The following is a 9,743-nucleotide window of genomic DNA, read 5'->3' on the forward strand; positions in this document are numbered from 1 at the left end:
GCCTTGAGTCTGGTGCCTTTACACACTTGTTCATGTAGATGAAGAAATGCTACTGCATGCTAAAATATTTTGAAGCCCTCAAGGTCAGCAAGACTGGATGGAGTTGAAAGAAACAAAGGCTACAGAGCTGATGAGGATATTTTAATGAGAATCTTCTCATACTTGAAGAGAACTGACTCAGAATTTAGAGATCTCAGAAACTGAGGATGGGATAGGAGAATGGGGAGAAAAACAAGAGAAAACATATCCCCTTCCTCCTCACGTCTTTAATTCCCTCTTTCCACAGCTTAGATTTCATGATTAATTGCCAGCATTACTAGCTTGTATAACCTTCATCTCCTGTGCCCCACTCCCCACCCTAGGTCAAATCAAACACACCACCACTTTCTCCAAACGTGAATCTGAATAGCTGAATGGATAGAGCGTACCTGCAACTGTGCTCCTCCATTTAACCCACTCTAAACCAAACCTTTATCCCCTCTAACTCCACTGAAACTCCCTTGTCGAGTCCCAGCAACCTCCACCTTGCAAAATCTAATGGTCAATTCTCAGTCTTCAATTTGCTCAGCTTCTCAGTAACACTTGGCCCAGCTGATACTCCCTCTTTATGGAAACACTTTCACTTGATTTCTGGAACACCACTCTCTCTTGGTTTTTCTGTTTGTTTGTTTGGGTTTTTTTTTTTTCCCCCACTTAAATGTAGTTCCTTCTTTATTTCCTCCTCTTCCCAGTCTCTAAATTTTGGAGTTCTCTAGGGTCCTGACCTGAGTCCTCATGTATTCCCTCTCCCTACCTGAGCTCACCTGACCACCTGGCTTTCAATACCATCTATACCCTGAGAAGTCCCAGATTTAAACTTTCAACCCCATCTCTCCATTGAGCAGATCAAATTACATGACTGACATCTCCACTCAATGTCTGAAAGGCATCGCAACCTTAACATGTTCAAAGATCTCTTGATTTCCTACCCATCCCCCAAACCTGCTCCTTGTTCAGTTCTCATCTTGATAAAAAGCACAGCAGTAATTTAAACTTGTGAAATAAAACTTGGATTCCAAATAAGTTGTACTTTCAGCAAATAAGTTAAGAAAGTCCTGTTTAACTTGACTACTTGGCTGTCCCTTTCTGGTATTATTATTAATTATTATTATTGTTGTTGTTATTATTATTATTTTGTTCTGAAGCAGTCATATTTTCCCCCAAATAAATCATTTTTTTAGTGTATGAGTTTTTGTCCCAATCTACATAACATCAAACAATATTGGAGAAAGAGTATATATACATTTCTGTTTTACCATAGTACTTTTCTCCATTCCCATCCTCAAAGTACTTCCAAATTAGATAAGGACATTCTTTTTACCCCACACTTTGAAAATAAAGATTTTACAGCAGGCCAATATTTTAAAGTATTTTCTATGGCCAGCAACACTGATAGCCACCTTGTAGGCACATGTCTAAAGAGGCTATCTCATTCCATTTCTGTGAAGTAAAAAAATCTCAGTAAGTGCTTCTGCACATTTTGAAGAAAATAAAAACTGACCATAAACCTCAATAAGCCATGAAAGCCTCAATATCATGAGTAAGTAAACCACAATCTTTTAAAGCAATGTATGTGTACAAGGAGTGCAGGACATTTAGTAGATAAGATCTTTTTATCTTCCTTGGTAAAGCTAAATGGAATTTGCCAAAATTTACTTTTGCACTGTTGCCAAATGTGCAGATAGATGAGCATGGCCTAGTTTGTATTTGAACAAAATATCAACAGTCTTCTGTTTTATGTATCTAGTGGTTTTAGTAAATCTACATACAAATCAAGAAGACGATTTTTCGACACCGTGTTTCAAATTAAAGTAGTAGGAGCTAGGGGAAACATTTTTTGGTTGCCTAACTTGACACATCATTTGAAGTTGTTATATTGTAGAGAACAAGGTCATCCGACAGAATCGGCTTCACAGTACAAGAGGCCAATACATGGTATCAAAATTTCCCTTTTTGTTCGCCCTCGGGATGCAAACTTTGAATCAGGAAATAGAGAATGCGAGTTCTTTTCAAGTATTATACCCAACACTATTTTGACTGAGCATTGGTATCATTTAGAGACGAAGAAAAACCTCTGATTCGAAAGTTCTCGCTCGTCTTAACCCAGACTTGGGAGATTCAGTCTCCCCTTGTACTGTCACACCTCCTTCTCCACTATGCCCAAATCCAAATCCTTTTCTACATATTGTGCAGTACTCTGTTTTGGTAATTTACCTCCCTAATCCAGTTGTATGTGTTCTTCCATCTGCCATTTAAACTTTTTCGGTGAGGTCTGGATCATGCTGGCATTCACATGGTAGTCGTTTGTTCTCATTTTCATTATCTAGACTCAGGACATATGGTCGAAATATCCACAATGTTAAAAAGTAAGCTAACATTATTTCGATAAAAAGCACAACAGTTAATCTACAGGCAGAGCCAAACTGTTAACGCTCACAACTACAAAACACCTATTTCGCATATTTAGGTTACGGCACTCAGAGGGATGCAACACTGGACTGCCCATTATTGCGAACCAAAAATTCCGGTTGCCCTCATCAGCGGCCAGGGGAAAAACAGAGATTGCAACTACAGAAGTCGAATAATATGTGCCGCCTCAATTTGGCAATAAAATCAGTGTTCCTCTCAGCCCTCCAGGGGCGGGGGCATCAGCTGTCATAGGGGTTTTTTGGTAATTTGCCCAGCCGTCCGCAACCCATCTCTGAAACCCTGACTCTTCTCAGCCCGGGAAGAGGTTTCCCAGGAGGTGCGGCTTTTCCAAGACATTCCCGGGGCAAACCAGGAGACTGGGTAAACCAAGCTTTTCACCTGTTCCTGTTTCTGTAACTACAGCTCTCTCATACCAGCAGATTCCCAAGAGTTTGCACCAAGGACACCTTATTCCTTAAAGCATCAAGTCCCATATGTCCAGGAACCCCCTTTGGACTTCTTCGGGACGGTGCAGTGGTCAGGGAAGATTGTAGTCTGTTGAGAAACTGATGGGTCTTGGGGAGGTGTTTTCTTAAAATGAGGACAGACCGCTTTATGGGAAATTTGCCTGCGAAGGGGCATAAACGAAATAGAGCGACAGCCTGAGACAGAGGCGCCGAGTCAAAGGAAGTGTTTTGTTATTTAAGGTAGTAAACACTTTAACGTGTTTAAAGTACTGATGAGAAGAATCGGGTATGGAAAGAGAGGGAGAGTGAGAGAGGAAGCGGGCCGTTTTCCTCTACCCTAGACACCACAGGGATGGACGCCGGTATAGGTTAAGTGCAGGTATCTGGGCAAGAAGTTAAGGAAACTTTCCTTCTGTTGAGGTGAGGGTCATCAGCTCAGAACGAGGGGAGCAAAGGCAGTGGCGTCGACAACGACTTTCCTCATCTGATTCAGGTTGTAGAAGTTGTTGCACTTTTAAGACGTTGCAGGGGAGCATTTCATTTTCAGATTTTAAAGTAAAGGGACTACAGAGCAAGACCGAAGTTTAAACAAGGTAAATTCCAGTGTTAAAGCTGTTTAATGAAGTCAGCTAGCTGCCTGCCTCCTTAGCGCAGTAGGCAGCGCGTCAGTCTCATAATCTGAAGGTCCTGAGTTCGAACCTCAGAGGGGGCAGTTCGATTTTTGCCCTCGCCCTCCGTCAACCAGTTACCGCCTTCGTCTGGCAAAAGTCTACTTCCTAGTGACTGGGCCAGTTGTGTGCTGGTCAAAGAGCTCAAAGCTAAAGCTTTCTTCCTCCTGATTGGTAGGGGCAAAAATATAGAAACATGTTGTTTATGTATAATGATTTGTTATCTTCATCTCCTTCCAGTGGACATCCTCTTGTCCAAGTTCCTCTGATTGCTATTTCTTCTTGGAACAGTATCCTATTGGCGCAATCTAATTTATTGGGGAAAAAAATGAATGGACAGATATATGAAAATCTGACATTCAGTTTTCTCAGTAAGTGTTCTTGTTTCCTCTTCATATATACATGCCATCTCCTTGCCCTGGCCTTCCTATCTAATCTGGTCCTAACTGGTTTCCCATCTGTACTACACTGAATATTGTTCCACAAAAACGTATGCCCACCCAGAACCTCAGAACATGACCTTATTTGGAAATAGAGTCTTTGCAGATGTCATTAGTTAAATTTACATGAGATCATACTGGACGGGGGTGGGGGTGGGGCTTAAATTCAGTGGCTAGTGTCCTAAGAAGTATGTCTGTTTTATCCATTCCTGTATTTCCAGTGCCTAGCACAGTGTCTGACAAACAATAAACACTTGTCAAATAAGTCAGTGAATTAATTAGCATATTAAACTTTACTTTGTTTTTGTTTTCTTTTTGCCATATTCCCTACCACTATATTACTCCAGGCGATCAACATCTCAAATTTGGATTTTTGCAGTAATCCCCACAGGAGTCACACCTACTGAAGTTCATCCTGCAGGCATACTTCTCTGGCCCAGTCCATGCTGGAAAAAGAGAGGGCAATACTTGGGCTGCTCCTGCTAAATATCTGGACCTGTATTTCAGGATAGTTCTCTCAACAGTTCATTCTGGTGCAGAATGAAAAAGGTATATACTAGAGAACATCTTAACAGGGTCTTCTAGACCCTCAGCCTCTGATTCCAGGAGCCTACATCTGCTACAGTTTAAGAGCTGCAGTTAAGGATTGTAGAGAAGCCAAATAGGTGGATTGTCTGGCTGTTCAGGCAGTTCCTTAGAGAATCTTGATTCTTGTTGGAGCCACTATTCTGAATCTGTTCCTCCTCTTTGTAGAATCAGAAGCTATTTTTTAATTCACCCAGATTTTTTCAGGCTTACAGGACTGCCTCGCAATAACCAAACATCAGACACATTCCAAGCCAGAGTATGAACATATTATAGCCATACTGATTGTTGATCAGCATATTCTTTCCCTTGTAAAATAAACTCTATAGTAGAAAGCAAAGAACATTAGAAGATTGCTCTGTGAACCTATAAATCAGAGTAAGGAAGTAATAAAATATTAATGACTATGATATTAGGCAATGATGGATTCACCACCAAAAAGCGAAGCCAAGCCAAGCTGTGGGTTGGCTGCCCCTGGGAAGAGATGGAATTCTGATCATAGTATATTTCTAAATAAAGTTACATTATCATTGGTTAGATATTCTTGTTACCTTTATGGAACTTTGATGTCCAGAAAAGCCTCCTCAGCCACTCATTTACCAACTCTTACTTCACTCTTAGGAAATTATTTGGCTCTGGTACAAATCCATGTACCCTAAGGCTCTCCTTAAATGCTAGCTCCCTTCATCTTACAGTAAAGGTCCCATCTATTCACCTCGGCGTTTGCGTTTGCCTGAGTCACTTACACATACCGTGTAAAGAGATGCATGGTTTGCAAGGGTGGAGTCAGAACTGGATGGTAAAAGTCAAAAGCGACGCCTCAATAGGGACTTGAACCCTAGATCCTCTGGTTAGAAGTCTGATGCTCTATCAACCAAGCTACCCCAGCCTTTTTTGATACATTCTGTTTCCTATACATCCTAATGTGAAGAAAAGTACATGGACAAAGTTCCAATTCTGTTCATGTTCCTTTTCTTTATTCCTAATTCCATTCCTGCCTCTTTGAATATGGCTCATAACTACTTCTGCCCCCAGGTCATAAGAAAAAGATAACGCTCATATTTGAGTAATATAAACAATTACTTCTAAAAGTTGTATGTTACTAGAGATGTAATCACCTGGACCGTCTCGTGCTTCATCTTCACAATTTGTGTTCCAGTCTCCCCCTAGACCTTAAGAATGCCTAGCAGAAAAAGCTCTTAACAACTAGGTTTTGAGAACTTATTCTGAGCAAGGAGCTCTGCTTTGCCCCTGGTTTACAGCAGTGGAAAGCCACCACCTCAGCCTTCATGGAGTTTACCCTTTAGAAGGGAGAGTCAGCCTTTTAAACAATGAATTACACCATAAATGTTTAAACAGGCATTGTGATAAATGTTCTTAGGAAAAAGTACAGGTTACTGAGGTTTGTAGAGAAACAAACAAGTATAATCTCATGACCAGAGTTTCCAAATTAAATGAGATAATACATGTAAACTTTTGGAATAGTGTCTGGGACATGCTAACAGTTCAATGAAAGTTAGGTGTTATCATCATTATTATTTTTATTATAAAATAGATGAATTAGAACATCATATTTAATTGGTTGGTTGTGCCACCTTAGACAAATTACTTAGTCTCTCATCCACTTTCCTCCCTTAAATCCTGCAACAGAAATTTCTTCCTCAAAGGTTGGGTTTACCACAATGGTACGTAGTACATTTCTAACTTATGTATTTATTCATGCCACTATTCAAAATAGATTTGAGGTGGTCTACACAACTTCACTGTAATAAGATAAAATGGAAAATGTTAATAGACTTAAGTAGGGATAAAGGGAGCATAGAGGTAGAAAATTAAGATAAACGTATGCAAGCTATAGGTGTCCCCCACCCCATATCTCCAAGACAGTGGATTATAGAGGGACGTGACCTCTTTCAGGGGGTAAGAGAAGACTTTTCCCAGGACGTGGTGTTTAACTGAGAACCAACAGTTTAATAGTAATAGATTAGACAAAAACATGGCTCCAGCCTTTTAGGAAGAGCAAAAAAGCAGAATACTTTCAGAGAACTTAAAGAAGGCCTGAGGTGCTTGAGTGCAGATATCTTGGGACAATACTGATGGAGGTGGGGGGCAAGGTAAACAGAAAGGCAGGGACAGATGAGAGACAGACAGGCTCAGAGGTTATGGCTAGGAGTGCAGAGTACAAACTTCATCCTTGCAGCAATATAAAATCACTGGGGATTTTAAGCAGAGAGGAACAACATGGTCAGAGATGATTTCAAAAAGATTATGTTGGTTTCATGTAAAGAATGTGTCAGCATGAGGCAAGAGATGATAGGAAAACACAAATTAGGTTACTGTGTAGCCATGTAGACTTGGCCTACTGACTATGTGGCAGTGTTGGGGAATGGTGCAGAGACTGGGAACATTTGGAAAGAAGCAGAAGACTTGGGCCCAGACTCTTCCTGGGCACCTAGAGAGGAAGAGGTGTCAAAATAATTCATTTCTCTCAGTAGGGCATTGCCTTAATAAACCCTTTACTTGGAAAGGCAGCAATTAAGCAGAATAAGAAACGGCACTTTGAATCTTTTGAGAATTCTCTGGAAAGCATGGAGTGTTTGCTCTGTTCTTGATCTGACTTGTGGATACCTGAGGTTACTGCCGCCAGTTCTGATCAGCAGGCAAGCCGTGAGTGATCAGACAAAAAAAGGAGAATCTTGGGAGGAAGTGACCTTCCCCACAATAGTCAACATGAGATAACTGGATATATGCAGAGAGATTCCAAAAACTTGTTCAGCTGATTGCATTCAGATCTGATCTCCTGAGGTTGCTGTTAAAAATTCAGATTTGCAGTCTACCATGTCCCACTAAAACATAGTAAAATCCATGAGATCAGGAGCAATTTCTGTTGTGTACAGTGTGGTATCCCTAGCCCCTATGTATCAGTCAAGGTCTAGTTCAGAAACAACACCAGGTATTTCAGCTGAGAACACTGTGGTAACCCAGAGATAATAACTATGGAAAGTAGTTACCACCTTCTAGGGCGGAGGGGAAAAACGGGTAGGGGTTGGGCCTCTGAGGAAGAGCACAAAGAGAATGGTGGTTGGAATCAACTACCATTGTTGGAGCAACCCTGACTGGAATAGCAAAATTCAGAAAACAGTTCCTCTTCTCTTCTCCTGCCTTCCCGGCTCCTTCTAGTTCCTCTTATTGACAGAACCTAAGAGAAAGGCAACTGACAAAGTTTTAGATATGTAATTTGCAGATGGCCAGAGCCAACATCACAGAAGAGGGTGAATTTGAAGCTGAGCGGGAATGGATTAATAGTAAGGGACACAGCTTTTAACAATGCTTGGCACATAGTAGGTGCTCAATAAATATCTGTTCAATACCTCCCACTCAACAAGCTGAGATGTTAAGAGCTGGATATTAAATATCAATCTTGCTTTTTTTTAATTAATTTTTATTGGAGTATAGTTGCTTTAAAATGTTATGTTAGTTTCTGCTGTACAGCAAGGTGAATCAGCTATACATATACATATATTCTCTCTTTTTTGGATTTCCTTCCCGTTTAGGTCACCACAGAGCACTGAGTAGAATTCCCTGTGCTATACATTAGGTTCTCATTAGTTACCTATTTTATACATAGTAGTGTATATATACCAATCCCAAGCTCCCAGTTCATCCCACCCTCCCTTCCCCGCTTGGTATCTATACGTTTGTTCTCTGTGTCCTTATTTCTGCTTTGATTCTTGCTTGTTTTTATTTGAGCCAGGTGCTTATCCTGTCTCTCTAAATATCACTTCTTCTTTCTTCCTGTTTCCTGTTTCTCTTGTTACTCTTTCCTGTATTTTGCGGTTTGGATGACCTAGAGACCCAGTCAAGAACACTGGAAGCAGGAAAAGAAGTCCAATGCAAAGAGACTGAGGGGGGGAAATGTTTTCTTTTTCATGTAGGATGGCGTTTGTGATCTGGTGGTAATTCCAGAAGAATGGCAAAAGATAATCAATAATTAATAGAAATGTTTTGCACATCATACTACATCTTCCACATCCCCAGTGTAACCCTCCATTCGCTTCTCCCTCTCAACCAGTAAGTTTCTTGACCTTAATGTTTTTGTAACAAGTCAGTCTAAAAGTCTCCTAGCTTTATCTACAATTGGTATAAAAAGACTTTTGGAGTATTTAATCTTACTGAAAATTGCTATTTTGTATCTGAACAGTACATGGTTCTGTTAAACAAAAAAATTCCCGTGTAGTTTCATTAAAGCAATTTCCTCCGGGTTTTCCTTTTTTAAACGCAAATGGAAGAAAACTTGACGTTGCCCCCTCTGAGGTTCGAACTCAGGACCTTCAGATTATGAGACTGACGCGCTGCCTACTGCGCTAAGGAGGCAACTGCGAGTACCCTTTGTACAACACCTACAAACTTTATTAAAGGAATCATTTTATAATTCTCTGAATCAGTGCTTCAAAGGAAGGCGGAACCATGGTTTAATTCGCGTAGAAAATATTCGAAGTTTGGATGGCAAAGCCACACAGAACAAGGTAAGGGTCCGACTACCGGCCCAGCCCCGTTTCCCCTGCAAACTTTCCTGCGAAGACTTTAGGGGCGGTGAGGGCAACTAAGTGCGGACTTTGCAGAAGTTCTGTTCGGTATGACCGGGGCCTGTGGAGATGGGCTACCTTCTGAAACGCAAACAAGACTTAAATAACAAGGACCGTACTCTTTGCCTCCCTCGTGAGGTTCCATGGAGGAGTTTGGTCTCCTGAGATAGATGAAGGAGGGCGAGGAAGGGAGGGGGCCTCAAGATTCTTTCCTCATTTCTCCTTGGCAGCTCCCGGGCTCAAACCAAACTCCCAGACTTGCTCACTCCTGAAGTCCGGGGGCTTACTCCCTGAAGTCCAAGTGGATCTGGAACCCACAGCATCCACTGGAACTGTCAGTCTGCGTAACTCCTTTTTCCTATGCTGATGACAGACGGGGCAGGAGCCTCCTCCCGCGCCACCTGCGCCGTCGCCGTTCACTGTGAACCTGGGAGCCATGAGAAAGCGAAGTGTCAGGGGTCAGGGTGTTCTGGGGTTGTGCTGGGAGTGGAGAGGGGAACGCTGGAGGAAGGGCCCGCGGAGACAGCTCAGAGTGGCGGGGGCACGGGG

General features: G+C 41.7%; 2 non-coding genes across 2 annotated transcripts; one reads left to right on the plus strand and one right to left on the minus strand.

Moving 5' to 3' along the window:
- The first annotated feature begins 3,554 nt into the window (after nucleotides 1-3,554).
- Nucleotides 3,555-3,627, plus strand: TRNAM-CAU (transfer RNA methionine (anticodon CAU)). The gene has a single exon. It is a non-coding gene; the product is annotated as a tRNA-Met (tRNA).
- A 5,282-nt stretch (nucleotides 3,628-8,909) lies between these two features.
- On the minus strand, nucleotides 8,910-8,982 carry TRNAM-CAU (transfer RNA methionine (anticodon CAU)). Its single transcript has one exon. It is a non-coding gene; the product is annotated as a tRNA-Met (tRNA).
- Between the last annotated feature and the right edge of the window lie 761 nt (nucleotides 8,983-9,743).

The sequence above is a fragment of the Lipotes vexillifer genome, unplaced genomic scaffold, assembly GCF_000442215.2.
Source record: "Lipotes vexillifer unplaced genomic scaffold, Lipotes_vexillifer_v1.1 scaffold657, whole genome shotgun sequence".
In the NCBI taxonomy this organism is placed as follows: domain Eukaryota; kingdom Metazoa; phylum Chordata; class Mammalia; order Artiodactyla; family Lipotidae; genus Lipotes; species Lipotes vexillifer.